Here is an 18,469-nt window from a genome sequence, read left to right as displayed (position 1 = left end):
GAATCCTGGAGAAAGTATTGTTCTAGCTGATTGATAGGAGGCACAGCTAACCTGCAAACACTTCAGCCTATGGGCCTGGTGATTTAGGCTAGCGAGGGAGTTCCTGGCTCCCTTTCTCAGCTTACCAACTGGCCTAAGGCTCACCTTTCCCAAATGAATAGCAACCACACTTGTGTGACCTTTCCCATCTCATCCACCTAATAGCCCCTGCTTGATGAGCCCTAACTCCTTATTGGGCTGGTCCCAATTCATCATAATTTTTGAAGTGGGGGACTCTTTGGAGATCTCCCCTCAATCATGAAAGATCTGTAATATCTCAAATAGTGAGTTCTTTCCAGATTTAACTGGTTCGGACTTTGCTGACGCTTCTGCTCAGACGTATTGTCGGAAGTCATACTGTCTGAAGAAACCTGAGCATATTTATTTTCCTAATGCTCTACTTTAAGACAAACTGCTTAGCTCTTTAACAGCCTGAACAATAGGAATGAACTCAATGACCTTAACCAGCTACAGTGCGTGCAGTCACGTCAAACTCTTTGCCACCCCATGGACTGTAGCCTGTCAGGCACCTCTGTCCATGGAACTTTTCAGGAAAGAATCCTGGAGTGAGTTGCCATTTCCTCCTCCAGGGAATCTTCCCGACCCAGGGACTGAACCCATATCTCTTGCGTCTCCTGCACTGCAGGTGGATTCTGTACCACTAGTGCCACCTGGGAAGCCAAATTACCTTAACACATTTTATAAAATCACTGATAAAATATTTGTGATTCACTAGAGGGGTTTCTGGAGAAGGAAATGGCAACCCACTCCAGTACCCTTGCCTGGAAAATCCCATGGACGGAGGAGCCTGGTAGGCTGCAGTCCATGGGATGGCTAGGAGTCGGACACGACTGAGCGACTTCACTTTCACTTTCATGCATTGGAGAAGGAAATGGCAACCCACTCCAGTGTTCTTGCCTGGAGAATCCCAGGGACGCGGGAGCCTGGTGGGCTGCCGTCTGTGGGGTCGCACAGAGTCGGACACTACTGATGTGACGTAGCAGCAGCAGCAGCAGAGGGGTTTCCCCAGTGGCTCAGCAGTAAAGAATCTGCCTGCAACGCAGAAGATGCAAGAGACCCAGGTTCAGTCCCTGGTTTGGGAAGATCCTCAACCCAATCCAGCATTCTTATGTGAAGACTCCCATGGATACAGGAGCCTGGCGGGCTGCGGTCCATAGCGTCACAAAGAGTCAGTCAGACACAGCTGAAGCGACTGAGCAGTCAGGCAGGCCGAGGAAATAAAATGGAAGATTTCATATTCGACATGATCAGGTAGGTGGTTAGTAGTCTTTGGAATCAAAAATACAATTCACACCTTAGCTTTATCACTTACTGTAAGACTCTAGATAAGTTGTATTTAATTAGAAGACTCAGTTCCTCATTTGTAAAGCAGAATACAACTTATTGTGTTATTCTGAGGAATAAAGGAGATGATGTGTATACATTCACTGAGGACAGAACCTGATGCACAGTACATACTTAGTAACTAGAAGCTTCTATGACTATCACATTATGTTGTTTCTATTTTACTATTCCCATAAACTACTCAAATGTTTCCTTGAACTGGTGTGGTGTGACTTCAGAGACAACTGGAAATAAGATTTATTGGCATATCTTTACTATAGTGATGCGCTAGAATTTACTTTATTGAGTATTTTTAATACCATTATATGATAGAGTAAAATGATGATCCTCGAAAGCAGTAACAAGAATGAAACAGTGACAGTTTCCATGGGACAGAAAAGTGCCATAGGTCACCAACCACTGAAATGAAAGAATTATCTAAGGTGATAGAGACTAATGCTTGCTATAGTTCAGAAGCTGGCAGACTACAACCTACAGAACAAATCTGCCCCAATTATGTCCCTGCAAACAACGTCATCCGGAAACACTTCCAAGCTGTTCATGTATTGTCTGTGGCTGCTTTTCTGTGATTGTGATTTCCATTGGGCCCAGCCTCTGACAGATAAAGATAAGAGGCTTATGGAAGCTTCCTGATGGGAGAGACTGACTGTGGGGGAAACTGGGTCTTGTTCCGATTGGTGGGGCCATACTCAGTAAATCTTTAACCCAATTTTCTGTTGATGGGTGGGGCTGTGTTCCCTCCCTGTTGTTTCACCTGAGACCAAACCATGGTGGAGGTAATGAAGACAATGTCGACCGCCTTCAAAAGGTCTGGTACATGCACTGGCACACTCAGCGCCTCCCCATCCTGCAGCAGGCCACTGCTGACTCACCCCTCTGCCAGAGACTCCTGGACACTCACAGGCAAGTCTGGGTCAACTGTCTTGTGGGGTCACTGCTCAAAGCTATGGTTTTTCCTAGAGTCATGTATGGGTGTGCAAGTTGGACTATAAAGAAAGCTTAGGAATTGATGCTTTTGAACTGTGGTGTTGGAGAAGACTCTTGAGAGTCCTTTGGACTGCAAGGAGATCAAAGCAGTTAATCCTAAAGGAAATCAGTCCTGAATACTCAACTGGAAGGACTGATGTGAAGCTGAAGCTTCAATACTTCAGTCACCTGAAGCAAAGAACAGACTCACTGGAAAAGACCGTGATGCCAGGAAAGATTGAAGGCGGGAGGAGAAGGGAACGACAGAGGATGAGATGGCTGGATGGCATCACCGACGCGATGGACATGAGTTTGAGCAAGCTCCGGGAGTTGGTGAAGGACAGGGAAGCCTGGGGTGCTACAGTCCATGGGGTTGCAAAGAATTGGACCTAACTGATCACACAGACCACAGCCTTGTCTAACTCAATGAAACTAAGCCATGGGCGCCTGCTCAAGGATGACACGCAAATTCGTGAAGCATTCCATATTTTTAAATAACCTCTTGTGTGTTAACTTAAATAACAAATTTTTTGAAAATAAATACTTTTCAAATAAAAAAAAAATAAACTAAGGCATGCCGTGTGGGGCCTCCCAAGATGGGCGGGTCGTGGTGGAGGGGTCTGACAGAATGTGGTCCACGGGAGAAGGGAATGGCAAACCACTTCAGTATACTTGCCTTGAGAACCCCATGAACATTATGAGAAGGCAAAATGATAGGATACTGAATGAGGAATTCCCCAGGTCGGTAGGTGCCCAGTATGCTCCTGGAGATCAGTGGAGAAATAACTCCAGAAAGAATGAAGGGATGGAGCCAAAGCAAAACCAGTACCCAGTTGTGGAGGTGACTGGTGATAGAAGCAAGGTCCGATGCTGTAAAGAGCAATATTGCATAGGAACCTGGAATGTTAGGTCCATGAATCAAGGCAAATTGGAAGTGGTCAAACAGGAGATGGCAAGAGTGAACATAGACATTCTAGGAATCCGTGAACTAAAATGGACTGAATGGGTGAATTTAACTCAGATGAGCATTGTATCTACTACTGTGGGCAGGAATCGCTTAGAAGAAATGGAGTAGCCATCATGGTCAACAAAAGAGTCTGAAATGCAGTACTTGGATGCAATCTCAAAAATGACAGAATGATCTCTGTTCGTTTCCAAGGCAAACCATTCAGTATTATAGTAATCCAAGTCTGTGCCCCAACCAGTAACGGTGAAGAAGCCAAAGTTCAACGGTTCTATGATGACCTACAAGACCTTTTAGAACTAACACCCCCAAAAGATGTCCTTTTCATTATAGGGACTGGAATGCAAAAGTAGGAAGTCAAGAAACACCTGGAGTAACAGGCAAATTTGGCCTTGGAGCACAGAATGAAGCAGGGCAAAGGCTCATAGAGTTTTGCCAAGAGAATGCACTGGTCATAGCAAACACTCTCTTTCAACAACACAAGAGAATTCTCTACACATGGACATCACCAGATGGTCAACACTGAAGTCAGACTGATTATATTATTTGCAGCCAAAGTGGAGAAGCTCTATACAGTTGGCAAAAAAAAAAGACCAGGAGCTGACTGTGGCTCTGATCATGACGTCCTTATAGCCAAATTCAGACTTAAATTGAAGTAAGTAGGGAAAACCACTAGACCATTCAGATATGACCTAAATCAAATCCCTTATGATTATACTGTGGAAGTGAGAAATAGATTGAAGGGACTAGATCTGATAGATACAGTGCCAGACGGAGGTTCGTGACATTGTACAAGAGACAGGGATCAAGACCATCCCCATGGAAAAGAAATGCAAAAAAGCAGAATGGCTGTCCGGGGAGGCCTTACAAATAGCTGTGAAAAGAAGAGAAGCAAAAAGCAAAGGAGAAAAGGAAAGACATAAGCATCTGAATGCAGAGTTCCAAAGAATAGCAAGGAGAGCTCAGAAAGCCTTCCTCTGCGATCAATGCAAAGAAATAGAGGAAAACAACAGAATAGGAAAGAGAAGAGATCTTTTCAAGAAAATTAGAGATACCAAGGGAATATTTCTTGCCAAGATGGGCTCGATAAAGGACAGAAATGGTATGGACCTAACAGAAGCAGAAGATATTAAGAAGAGGTGGCAAGAATACACAGAAGAAGTGTACAAAAAAGATCTTCACGACCCAGATAATCACGATGGTGTGATCATTCACTTAGAGCCAGACATCCTGAAATGTGAATTCAAGTGGGCCTTAGAGAGCATCACTATGAACAAAGCTAGTGGAGGTGATGGAATTCCAGTAGAGCTCTTTCAAATCCTGAAAGATGATACTGTGAAAGTGCTGCACTCAATATGCCAGGAAATTTGGAAAACTCAGCAGTGGCCACAGGACTAGAAAAGGTCAGTCTTCATTCCAGTCCCAAAGAAAGGGAATGCCAAAGAATGCTCAAACTACCACACAGTTGCAGTCAAGCTAGTAAAGTCAAGCTCAAAATTCTCCAAGCCAGGATTGAGCAATATGTGAACCGTGAACTTCCAGATGTTCAAGCTGGTTTTAGAAAAGGCGGAGGAACCAGAGACCAAATTGCCAACATCTGCTGGATCATGGAAAAAGCAAGAGACTTCCAGAAAAACATCTATTTCTGCTTTCTTGACTATCCAAAGCCTTTGACTGTGTGGATCACAATAAACTGTGGAAAATGCTGAAAGAGATGGGAATACCAGATCACCTGAACTCCCTCTTGAGAGATCTGTATGCAGGTCAGGAGGCAACAGTTAGAACTGGACACGGAACAAGAGACAGGTTCCAAAGAGGAAAAGGAGTACGTCAAGGCTGTATATTGTCACCCTGCTTACTTAACTTATATGCAGAGGACATCGTGAGGAACGCTGGGCTGGATGAAGCACCAGCTGGAATCAAGATTGCCGTGAGAAATATCAATAACCTCAGATATGCAGATGACACCACCCTTATGGCAGAAAGTGAAGAGGAAGTAAAAATCCTCCTGGTGAAAGTGAAACAGGAGAGTGAAAAAGTTGGCTTGAAGCTCAACATTCAGAAAAGTAAGATCATGGCATCTGGTCCCGTCATTTCATGGGAAATAGATGGAGAAACAGTGGAAACAGTGTCAGACTGTATTTTTGGGGCTCCAAAAGTACTGCAGATGCTATGCTGATTGCAGCCATGAAATTAAAAGCTGCTTACTCATTGGAAGGAAAGCTATGACCAACCAAGGTAGCATATTAAAAAGCAGAGACATTACTGTGCCAACCAAGGTCCATCTAGTTAAGGCTGTGGCTTTTCCAGTGGTCATGTATGGATGTGAGAGTTGGACTGTGAAGAAAGCTGATCACCAAAGAATTGATGCTTTTGAACTGTGGTGTTGGAGAAGTCTCTTGAGAGTCCCGTGGACTGCAAGGAGATCCCACCAGTCCATCCTAAAGGAGATCAGTCCTGTGTGTTCATTGGAAGGACTGGTGCTAAACCTGAAACTCTAATACCTTTGACCACCTGGAAAAGACTGTGATGCTGGGAGGGATTGGGGACAGGAGGCAAGGGGACGACAGAGAATGAGATGGCTGGATGGCATCACCGACTCGATGGACGTGAGTTTGAGTGAACTCCGGGAGTTGGTGTCGGACAGGGAGGCCTGGCGTGCTGTGATTCACGGGGTCGCAAAGAGTCGGACTTGACTGAGCGAGTGAACTGAACTGAACTGAGCGAATGAAGTGACTGATAGCTGCTTTTGAACTACACCAGCAGAGCTGAGTTGTTGCAACAAAAACCACATGGCTGACAAAGCCTAAAATGTCTGCTGTATGACCTTACAGAGAAAGTTTGCTGTGCCCTGCTGAAGACTGTGGCAAGAACACTGAATTTTTTCCTAAATATGTGTAAACTATTTGTACACCAGATAGTACATGTTGGAAGACAGTGAAGGACAGGGAAGCCTGGTGAGCTGCAGTTCACGGGGTCACAAAGAGTCGGACACAACTTAACGAATGAACACCACCACCACCACCACCGCCAGATACATCTGCAGTTAAGCCTAAAATGGAAGTCAGGGCTTAGGCTGTTTAGTCTGTTTCGCAGCGGCCAAAATGTCTTGTATATTTTAAAGTATTTATCCAGAAGTGCCCCTTGATAGCATTTTACAGCCTGTACATAATAGTATGAATACTTTTAAAATAAATTTAATATTCTACACTTCTAAAGTATAATATTTCAAAATGTATTCTTGTTCAGTTCAGTCGCTCAGTCATGTCCGACTCTTAGCGACCCCATGAACCACAGCACGCCAGGCCTCCCTGTCCATCACCAACTCCCGGAGTTCACTCAAACTCATGTCCATTGAGTCAGTGATGCCATCCAGCCATCTCATTCTCTGTCGTCCCCGTCTCCTCCTACCCCCAATCGCTCCCAGCATCAGAGTCTTTTCCAGTGAGTCAACTCGTCGCATGAGGTGGCCAAAGTATTGGAGTTTCAGCTTTAGCATAAGTCCTTCCAATGAACACCCAGTATCGATCTCCCCTAGAATGGACTGGCTGGATCTCCTTGCAGTCCAAGGGACTCTCAAGAGTCTTCTCCAGCACCACAGTTCAAAAGCATCAATTCTTCGGCGATCAGCTTTCTTCACAGTCCAACTCTCACATCCTATTAGAGACTTAGAATATGTTTCCAGTAAGGCTCCCTCTTTCTCTCTATTACAGGCACTGAACAGTTTTGAGGAAAAATCAGTTTGGTGCTAGGAAGTCACAGGCAGGATACTTACCACTTTAAAGATTAGTTCAGTCAGTTCAGTTCAGTTCAGTCGCTCAGTCGTGTCCGACTCTCCGCGACCCCATGAATCACAGCACGCCAGGCCTCCCTGTCCATCATCAACTCCCGGAGTTCACTCAAACTCAAGTCACATCAGACTCATGTCGGTGATGCCATCCAGCCATCTCATTCTCTGTCGTCCCCTTGCGTCCTGCCCCCAATCACTCCCAGCGTCAAAGTCTTTTCCAGTGAGTCAGCTCTTCCCATGAGGTGGCCAAAGTATTTGAGTTTCAACTTTAGCCTCAGTCCTTCCAATGAACACCCAGGATTGATCTCCTTTAGAATGGACTGGTTGGATCTCCTTGCAGTCCAAAGGACTCTCAAGAGTCTTCTCCAACACCACAGTTCAAAAGCATCAATTCTTCGGCGATCAGCTTTCTTCACAGTCCAACTCTCACATCCATACATGACCACGGGAGAAACCATAGCCTTGACTAGACAGACCTTGGTTGGCAAAGTCATGTCTCTGCTTTTTAATATGCTATCTAGGTTGGTCATAACTTTCCTTCCAAGGAGTACGCGTCTTTTAATTTCCTGGCTGCAATCAGCATCTACAGTGATTTTGGAGCCCAAGAAGATACAGTCTGACACTGTTTCCACTGTTTCTCCATCTATTTCCCATGAAGTGATGGGACCAGATGCCATGATCTTTGTTTTCTGAATGTTGAACTTCAAGCCAACCTTTTCACTCTCCTTTTTCACTTTCATCAAGAGGCTTTTTAGTGCCTCTTCACTTTCTGCCATAAGGGTGGTGTCACCTGCATATCTGAGGTTATTGATAGTTCTCCTGGCAATCTTGATTCCAGCTTGGGCTTCATCCAGCCCTGCGTTCCTCATGATGTACTCTGCATATAAAGATTAGTAGCAGGAAAGAAAAAAAAAATTAGTAGTACATACTATATATTTATAGAGAATTATTTGCTATCATTAATGTTGGAAGAGTAAAACATACCCGTTTCCTTACGGTCCTTTCATAAACAATGCTGATTCCTTTTGGTATTGTCTGGTAAAGGGGAAACACTCTTATCAGAAAATGAAGCTAAAATCTTAAGTTAGATATGATGTTGTTATTCTATTGTTGTATGTTTCTGAATCAAGATTAGATAAACAGCAGATGGGCTGCCTTCTGTGGGTGTAAATAGGAATAATGTGTTTTTTGTTTGTTTTCTACACAGTTTTTTTTTAATTCTACAAATGGCTCTAATGTGAACTTGACAGTCTTAGCTAAGCTGCTTCTATCACAGTAACACATTTCTATTTTTGAAACACAGGTTGTAGTATCAAAATTCCTTGGGACATAGATCTTTGGATTAGAAGGATGAAAGAGAAAAAAACGAAGGGGGAAACTGTAGGAAAGGAAACATGTTCTTTCGAAAATCAGTGTTGAAAAGACAAAATGATGATGCTAATACAGAACACAAGAACAATTCTTTTTTAAACCTCAGCAATTATGTCCTTGCAACAACAGAATAATGAAATTTTTCTTTGTGCATGGCATTCTAGTAAGAGGCTTAACTTTATTTTCTCATTTAATCTTCACAGCCACCTATGAGGTAGATATTACTGTATTTAACATATTATTCCCTGTATTTCACATGAGGAAACTGAGACTCAAAGTGTTACAGACAGGACTTTAAACCCCATGTTTTTAATAAATATGTTACATGTGCATGCCTTTCTAGAAATATCAACAAACTTTGAAATGTGTTAACTCTTTCATAAAATGCTTTGAGCCTGTTGCTGCTGCTGCTGCTGCTGCTAAGTCTCTTCAGTCGTGTCCGACTCTGTGTGACCCCATAGACGGCAGCCCACCAGGCTCCGCTGTCCCTGGGATTCTCCAGGCAAGAACACTGGAGTGGGTTGACATTTCCTTCTCCCATGCATGAAAGGGAAAAGTGAAAGTGAAGCCGCTCAGTCGTGTCCGACTCTTCGCGACCCCATGGACTGCGGCTTACCAGGCTCCTCTGTCCATGGGATTTTCCAGGCAAGAGTACTGGAGTGGGTTGCCATTGCCTTCTCCATTTGAGCCTCTTAGAACCCCTAAATAAAGAGAAGGAACTACTTTAAAAGGAAAAAAAAAACAAACCTAAGTACCTGGAAAATTACTGTTACTCAAATAACACATAAGGTGAAACATATTCTAGGAATAAACTTTACTGATTTTAAACTGTAAAATATACATTATTCTGAAAACTCAAGCTATATTTCACGACCTACTCTTTTCAGGCATTAAATAGTACTTTCTCTAGAATTATTTAACAGACATTGTTTAAAAAGTGTTCTTGCAAAAAAAAAAAAAACAGTTGGTGTCAAGTATTTTAAAATCCAAGCTGTGAATTCCTGTTTTCAGCAAGGACATTCATTTAAATATTTTAAAATACTTTACACAAGCCCACTTTTCTTCAAATCAGGGACTTAAATACGTGCAATTTACTTTAAACCCAACTGGGTATTTTGAAACAGAAGGAGTCTTTTGGGCCTAGAAAAGAAAACAACAGTCTCAAAGGCCCTTGCTGAATCACCTAACTTCAGAGGAAACAAAACAGAACTTTAGGTCCCACCCTGATGGCTCCAGGCCAGTTGCATCTCTCTGGGACTTATCACCCCCTGTCCAGAAACCTTCCACCCCCTACACCTGCCCTGAAGACTTATCATCCCCTGCCCAACTACAAATGCCATCTCAACTGAAGAATACCCAAACCATCCTGCCTGATTAACGTTTTCCTTATCGCTTCCACAAACCTCCCTATAAATATGGAGCCTCCCTGATCCCTCTCCACGCTCAGCCTGGTCGTTAGACTGACTGTCGCCCCCTCCTTGCCTGAATAAAGGTAACCTACTTCTGTTGAGGTCGTCTTTCCTTTTTCTGCCTCGCTTGAACTATACCTTACAGAAAGAATGTGATCAACTACCTGAAACATTTTCAAATATTGGCAAGTTTCATTAAAATGAGAAATGACTACAAATAAACTGCACTGATATTCACGGGAACATATATTCAAATGTTACCTTCTCCAAGATACCTAAGGAGGCTACCTCAAGGATAACATCATTGCTTAATACATTTTAAAAACCTCTCACTAGGAATTATAATCAAAACGTGACAAGCATTCTTTTAGGCACGCTCAGTAATAGTAAATCTTATTCAATTATGTATGGCTATTACTTCAAATAGGAATTCAATAGCTCTAGTGCACAGTTTACAAGTCTGTATAAAATTCCTCTGAAGTAAAATCCTGAATGAAAACTCATATTAAAATTCTAGTGTTTGAGTTTCATTAATATGAGGTACCCAGAGCAGTCAAATTCATAGAGAAATAAAGTAGAACAATGGTTGCCAAAGTCCAGGAGACAGGGAGGAATGGAGAATTGCAGAATTTCAGTTTGGAAAGAGGAAATTTCTCTGTCTTTACTTCAAAGATACCATGAGAGAGGATTTTTACAGGATGATATACTGACTCTTTCAAAGAGCTGCTGCTGCTGCTGCTAAGTCACTTCAGTCGTGTCCGACTCTGTGTGACCCCATAGACGGAACAGACAGTCCTTATTCATTGTAAAAACTGTTTCAAACAACAGGAGGAAAAGACCTCACTTTATGAAGCTATTACATCCTTGACACCAAAAAGCAAAAATACATGGCAAGAAAAGAAAAACTATTAATATCACCGTCTATATCTCTCATGAGTACAGACGCAACAATCTGACCTAAAACATAAGAACTGGAATGTGAGATATGAACTTGGCCTTGCCTGCAGGAACAGGATTTCTACAAAGAATACATAAGAGAATTTACACACAATTAGAGATAATAGAAGAGTTCAGCAGGGACGCTCAGTATAAGGTCAATATATAAAAATCAGTGGCATTCTTGTAGACCAGCAGTATCCCACTGAAAAATGTAACAGAGAAAAGGTCTCATTCACGATTGAAACAAAAACTGTAAGGTACCTAGGAACAAATTAATGAGTACATACATAAAGAAACAAAAAGATACTAAAACTCAGTATCACAAAGACAGACATTTTCCCTGGATTCATTTAAAACCTAAAGCCATTTCAACAAAATACAAACTGTTTCTCACGAAGAAATTATTCTAAAATTCAAACAGAAGAGTGCCAGAACAGTTGAAAAGATTCTGAAGAAGCATAAGGTAGAGGAAATGTGGGATTGAAACAAGGTTGTTCAAACAGAGCAGTAAATAAGAGAGCCTGAAAATGGAACTTGTATATTACAGCAATGCATTACTATTTAGGTGGGTTATTTGATACATGGTGCAAAAAGCACCATTCCTATGAAAAACTAAAATTGTTCCTCATAACATAGATAAAAATGAATTTCAAGAGATTACAGCCATGAATTAAAAAATCAAATTTAAAAAACTGCTGGAAAAAAACGGCAGACCGTTTTTATGATTTTCAGAGGTAGGGAGGGATTTCTTGAAACACAAAAGGCAAAGAAAACGCAAAGTGAAAAGACAAGCTACAGAGCCGGATAAGATACCTGGGAGGCAAGTAACTGACAAAGAATTAAAACAAGAATAACAACCAAAGGCAAATAACCTGACAGAGCAGTGGACAAAAGGCAACAAATTGGCAAATCACAGAAGAGAAACCCCAAACAGCGAAGAAACATGAAAACACTGAAGAAACATGAAAACACTGAGGTGTAAGGGAAATCAACATCAAAATCAAGACAGGCTTGAGGTATTGTTTCAGAGGTTGACAAAAACCTAAAAGCCTGAGAACACCAAGACGGGGCGAAATGGGGAATTCCAACTCTCTACTGCGAGTGTGAATTGAAATAAGCACTTGAGTTGCAGATGCCTGTATGTTAAAGTGCCACGACTACACTTTTGGGCATCCACCCCATGATCCTTGGTCATGTACAAGGAAGATAGATATCACAATAGTGAAACACTTGGAACCGCTATGTCCATCAGAAAAATAATGAGTCAATGAATTAAAGTATATTTGTACATTAAATCTCTCTACTGCAGTTAAAATGAACAAGTTAGTGGTACACATAGTGCCATGTATATTCTCAATAACTTAAATGTGGCATTTTAAAGTTTGGTGCTGAATGGTTTAAAAGGGTATGTATGTGTGTGTATGTGTAAATAACAGTAACAGCAGCAACAATAAATGAAAAAATGAGTCTGAGAACTAACATTCGAGCACTTACTATACAGAAGGCACACTTCTAACTGCATGTAGATGCCTAAAGACGGTCCTAGGAGACAGATTCTACTACTATTTCTATCTAACACGATTTCTCTTTTATGACTATGAGATTCCATTATTCATTCTACAGATGAGGAATTGAAGTGGAAAGAGGTGAAACTGATCGAAAGCCATGGTACTGCTAAGTCACTTCAGTCGTGTCCGACTCTGTGTGACCCCATAGACGGCAGCCCATCAGGCTCCCCCGTCCCTGGGATTCTCCTTCAAGAACACTGGAGTGGGTTGCCATTTCCTTCTCCAATCCATGAAAGTGAAAAGAGAGAGTGAAGTCGCTCAGTCGTGTCCGACCCTTAGCGACCCCGCGGACTGCAGCCTACCAGGCTCCTCCATCCATGGGGTTCTCCAGGCAAGAGTTATTGGGGTGGCTTGCCATAGCCTTCTCCGGCTACCCAGAAGCTGGGCACAAAACGCGAGCGCGCAGCCGAGCGGGCGCAGCACGCCTGGGCCGTACGTGCGCGCGCATGCTCCCCGCCCCCGCCCGCCCCCGCGCCCTGGCAGTGGCGAAAGCTCGCCGGCGCCTCTCGCTGGCTCCGTGTAGCCGAGGGACCCGCGGCCGCCCCCGGCCGGCAGCGCAGCCTCCCGGGAGTCCGGCCCCGAGGTGTGAGGTGAGCCCCGGGTCGTGGAGGCCCCTTCCCGTCCGGCGCAGCGGGAAAGGGAGTCGGGAGTGGGGACTGAGGAGGTGCCGCCCGCGGCTGCCCGCTCCTGGGTCTGAGCCTGTGCCGAGGAGGCACCGGCAGGCGCGGCCCCTCGTCCTCAGGGAGCGTTATTCGCGCCGCCGCCGAAACCAAAGGCTTGGGCGGCGCGCTGTGGAGGGGTGTCTCGGGGCTTTCTCGGGGCGGGCGGCGGGCCGGCGCGGCGCGGGGAGCCCGAGTTTGGGGCTGGGCGCCGCGGCGGGCCGATGCCCTAAGACGGGATTGACCCTCTGGGTCCCGAGCCCGCGCCGAGCAAGCTGTCGGAGTGTGGCCCGCGCTCCCTGCGCCAGCCCTGCTGCGGCTCGGTCGGCGCCGCGGGGGCGTGTGGCGCTCCCGGGCCGCTGGGGGCTGTAGGGGGCGGCCGCGGCCGCTGGCGGGAGGACAGTGCGCCGAGGGCTGGGTGCGGGGGCGCGGGGGGCGTCGCAGCATGTGGAATGCCTCCTTTTTCTAGTCCTGAAAGTTGTTCCCTCTCCTCCCTCCCGTCAGTTTTGCAGAGTCTGCATGTTCCTCCTCGAGGCTTCCCCCTCTGCCCCCTTGGACGCTCCGTGTGTTTGCCCTGGGGTACGGTGGGGAGGTTCATCCATAGCCTCTGAAATAAGGTGCTGTTAAACATGTCAAGGCATTTTAGCATCTTCCTAGAGGCCTTTATCAGAGTTCGGTGCCTTCCTCAATAAGGGAAAAAGGGGGGTTTTTTCTTTCTTTCTTAAAAGAAGAAAAGCATATGCCACTACTTGAGGCAGAGGAGTCAACTTGGAGTTGCAGCATGTCTAGGAAGGAGGACAAAAGGTCTGGTTTTTGGCCCAGAAGAAAGGAAATTTTGAATTTTGGTTCCCTTCTGACTGTAGGCAGACAGAGCAGCAGAGCAGCTCAGCAGCTATAGAGGTGAATGACTGCTCTATAAGGTTGGTCAAACAGGATCTTATTTTATATAAGTAGTTTGGAGAGACCTGTAATGTGTATTTACGGGAATGGGGTTGCTTGGCAAAGCCAATATCGCAGGAGCAAGGAAACAGAGACTTGACAAGGGGGATGTTACCTCGCTCTTGAGCCTTCTTTTAGCCTTTGGTGGTGTGCTGACAGTCAAAGGGATAGAGAAATCCGTAGTTCTGTCAGGAAGAACCGTTTACTCCTCAAGATAACGCTTTCCGTCCGTACTTTATTTTTTTATCCCCATCCATACTTTTCAGCAAATCAATGCCATCTTTTCCCTCCAGAAGAAGAAGGAAAAGAACAAAAAAGTGTGTGTTTGAAGTACCACACCCCAACATAGAGGTCATAAGATAGGAAAGTGATGTAAAAGCTTAAGTGGGCTGGCTTGCAAGGATAGAGCTGAAAATAAAAGATAATTGAGATGGAATTCTTCTTACAGTGTTGCTGTTTCTTTAGTGAGATAACAGGTTCTTCCTCTCCCGGACTCCCCCCAACTGCTTTGAAACTGTCAGGAAAGTAAGGTAGTTAGTAAAGCCTACCGTCCGTCCTACCTTCTCTTTCTTCCTCCTCCGTTATTTACTTATTTTTTTCTCATCCACTAATATTCCCTGCCTCTGCGTCTCTCCCGAATCTACGAGTGCCCTGTTAATAGAAGAAGAAAGGCTTGTAGGTTCTTTCATCCCTTCTTCATCTTAGGTACTGTATTGCTCTGAGCTTTGTTTTGTGCTTTGAACATTGAGGTGGATTTTTGTGGAGAGAGCCCCAGCCGTGATTGAGAGATTTGAGGCAGGGAGCCTTGCGGGGAAGATAAACAGTCAAGTGCACGTTCTTTCTTTGTATAGCACAATGCTGGGAGAGCGTCCTCATTGGGCAGAGAGAGGCGCTTTTAAAATCCCTGTAAGTCCACTGTTGCCCACTTCACAGGCAAAGAATCTCTCTCTCCAACTTAAGTTTCGTACGTGTGAGTAAAACTATGAGATTTCATACCGAAAACTTACTCTGAGCGTGTTAGTTTGTTGACATTAGACATATATCAAGTTTGTATGTTTGTATTAGTAGAGTTGAATATCTTCATATGTTTGTTGGCCATTTGTATTTCTTTTGTAAATGTATGTCCTTTTTCCCTTTTTCTATTCAAGTAGCGTTCTTTATCTGCTTTTTAAGAAATTCATTTTATATATTACTTTTGCTGAGCACATAAGTATGTGCAAATATCCTGTACTGTGTTAAATTATTCTATTTTAGGGTAGCATTTCTCAAAATACGACTTACAGATCACTTGTAACAGTACCGAGATAATCGTTAGAGTTGCATGTGTATCCTTCATTTTCCAGAGGTTCGGATTTCTTAGACCTATGGGTTTTCTATGAATCTGCTGCACATGAAAATTAGGGAATCTCTGATTTGGAAGAAAGAAATATAAATTCCTATTTTTTTTCTTATCTCATGGCATTCTACTGTTTTTTCTTATTTATCTTAATAATCATAAACTACCGTCTTAATGTATTAAGGTTTTATCCTACCCCAGCCTAACAGTAATTTTACAAAAATGTTTTGATATATGGAAATTTGAATGTTAAAGTCCATAAAGGAAAGCACTTTTGTAAGTCTGTGAGAAGCATTGTTTGTAAATGAGGCAAAAGGAATCACTGAGAGGAAAACAAGTAAAACAGAGTATAGAGAAGCATAGGGGGTTTCTCATCTAGTTTAAAATCTCAATATTACTTTGTTTCTTCCTTATGTTTTGTGTGGTAATTTCTTTGAACCGTAAATTTGGAACCCATACTGCTTGAAAAATAGTCTAAATGAAATTTTTGAAAGTTTGTTATATACGTATTGGGTAATTTTTTTTAAGTTGGAAGCAGATGAACATGCTGCATAAGCAGCAAACTACAAACATGGAACTTCTATGGATGTTTTGATACTGTAGCCAAATAAAGCTTTCAGGGCTTATTTGACCCGTTAATGATAGGCATAATTGTTACCGGACTGCATTATAATTAAGCTTAAATATACATGGGTGTTCATTGGAAGGACTGATGCTAAAACTGAAACTCCAATACTTTGGCCACCTCATGTGACGAGTTGACGCACTGGAAAAGACTCTGATGCTGGGAGGGATTGGGGGTGGGAGGAGAAGGGGACGACAGAGAATGAGATGGCTGGATGGCATCACCAACTCGATGGCCATGAGTTTGAGTGAACTCCGGGAGTTGGTGATGGACAGGGAGGCCTGCCGTGCTGTGATTCATGGGGTGCCGAAGAGTCGGACACGACTGAGCGACTGAACTGAACTGAACTGATACATGACTGTGTTTAACATCACATTTCCATAGCCAGACATCACATTTCTGGGCCCAGCTTGAAGGAGGAAAAAATACGGCAGGCCAATAAGCTTTAACAAATATTTCTGATTTAGAGATTTCAGCGTTAGAGAGATTAGACTTTTGGGGCAGAGGTCGCTTGTAACTTTGGTGTTCCTAATTCCTAAGGTTGTAGACTTTCCTTTTCCCTTCTTCTACTCAAGACCATATGCTTGAGGGAAAAATGGGAAGATTCAGCCATGGCTTTACTTTCTCCAAATAGTTTTTTTTGCCCCGTAATTAAAGCTTGGGATGCAGAGGTCCCTGTCATTGGTAGTGCACAAAGGACAGTTTCTTCCCTGCTTTAGCCAAGCCAGTTCAAGTTTTCAAGGTCTAAGGTGTCACGGGCCCTAATATCTATTTGAGTTGTCTTGTTAACCTGGGTCTCTGAGAATTTCTGAACCTGACCTTCTCATGTTTTCCCAACCGAGGTTGGGTACTTCAAACAGAAATATTTGCCATCTGTGAAACGCGAATAAAGTAAAAGCAGACTTAACATCATTACAAAACCAAATGGAAGTATGATAGTTTTAGAATATGCTTTTTTCCTACCAGTCCTGCCTTCCACTCCACCTACCCTTCCAGCCCCCAAAGAGATGCATATTTTTGTCCCTAGAAAGAAAGTGAAAGTGAAAGTTGCATCCAACTCTCTGTGACCCCATGGACTGTAGCCTGCCGGGCTTCTGTGTCCATGGAATTCTCCAGGCAAGAATACTGGTGTGGGTTGCCATTTCCTCCTGCAGGGAATCTCCCCAACCCAGGGATCAAACGCATGTCTCCAGCATTGCAGGGGGATTCTTTACCGTCTGAGCCGCCAGGGAAGCCCCCAGCAAATGCAGTGTCAAATCAGACTGTGAAACTTGGTAGAAACTCTTAACTGGAAATCATTCATGTCCCACGCTGTAACTTTCTAGGGTTGACTCTTCTCTGCATCCCGACTCTCTGTAATGAATCATTTGTTGGTCAAACGTTTTCTCTATCTGTGTACTAAATTTTTGTACTATCTAAAAGGATGACGCATTCTTGGGAAAATGTCCTGATACTACTTTTAGAATCTCCTGTTTGCCAGTTCAGTATTTTTTGATAGAAGTCAGTCTTCGTATCTGCTGTAATTCAGTAATAAAACTACCTAAAATTTGATGTTGCTTTACCTTTTATAGAGTACATTATTTTATAATTCACTTATGTACCATTTTTGATAGGGAGGTGCAATTTTTAGAAAGGAAAATTTTGAGCTCAGAGAAGTGATTCACACAGTTGGGAAGAGACTTGAATCCATATCTTTTATTTCTTTATATTTTACACCTTTCAGAGATACCATCTGCTGAATCATTTAATGATTAAAACATTTGTAAAGCTGCACTCAATATACTAGCAAATTTGGAAAACTCAGCAGTGGCCACAGGACTGGAAAAGGTCAGTCTTCATTCCAATCCCAAAGAAAGGCAATGCCAAAGAATGCTCAAACTACTGCACAATTGCACTCATCTCACACGCTAGTAAAGTCATGCTCAAAATTCTCCAAGCCAGGCTTCAGCAATATGTGAACCATGAACTTCGAGATGTTCAAGTGGGTTTTAGAAAAGGCAGAGGCAGCAGAGAACAAATTGCCGACATCCGCTGGATCGTGGAGAAAGCAAGAGAGTTTCAGGAAAACATCTATTTCTGCTTCATTGACTATGCCAAAGCCTTTGACTGTGTGGATCACAATAAACTGTGGAAAATTCTGAAAGAGATGGGAATTCCAGACCACCTGACCTGCCTCTTGAGAAACCTATATGCAGGTCAGGAAGCAACAGTTAGAACTGGACATGGAACAACAGACTGGTTCCAAATAGGGAAAGGAGTACGTCAAGGTTGTATATTGTCACCCTGCTTATTTAACTTCTGTGCAGAGTACATCGTGAGAAATGCCGGGCTGGAGAAGCACAAGAACTAAAGAGCCTCTTGATGAAAGTGAAAGACGAGAGTGAAAAAGTTGGCTTGAAGCTCAGCATTCAGAAAACTAAGATCATGGCATCCGGTCCCATCGCTTCATGGGAAAAAGGTAGAGAAACAGTGGGAAAAGTGGCTGACTTTATTTTTCTG

General features: G+C 43.4%; 1 protein-coding gene across 8 annotated transcripts in view; it reads left to right on the top strand.

The window, feature by feature from the left end:
* Positions 1-18,469, top strand: part of LOC129557796 (ferroxidase HEPHL1-like) — a 109,377-nt gene that overhangs the window by 49,362 nt on the left and 41,546 nt on the right. Inside the window, exon 1 of one of the 8 annotated variants that reach the window (XM_088832070.1) lies at positions 12,848-13,001. The exons of the other annotated variants lie outside the window; for them this stretch is intronic. The gene's annotated coding sequence lies outside the window, so the exon portion shown is untranslated. Of the gene's footprint in view, positions 1-12,847; positions 13,002-18,469 lie in introns of those variants that run through there. 8 annotated transcript variants of the gene reach the window in all.

Source organism: Moschus berezovskii, chromosome 25, assembly GCF_049115385.1.
Source record: "Moschus berezovskii isolate FMDL1 chromosome 25, NW_MosBer_1.0, whole genome shotgun sequence".
NCBI lineage: Eukaryota > Metazoa > Chordata > Mammalia > Artiodactyla > Moschidae > Moschus > Moschus berezovskii.
This window is presented reverse-complemented; position numbering and strand designations above follow the sequence as displayed.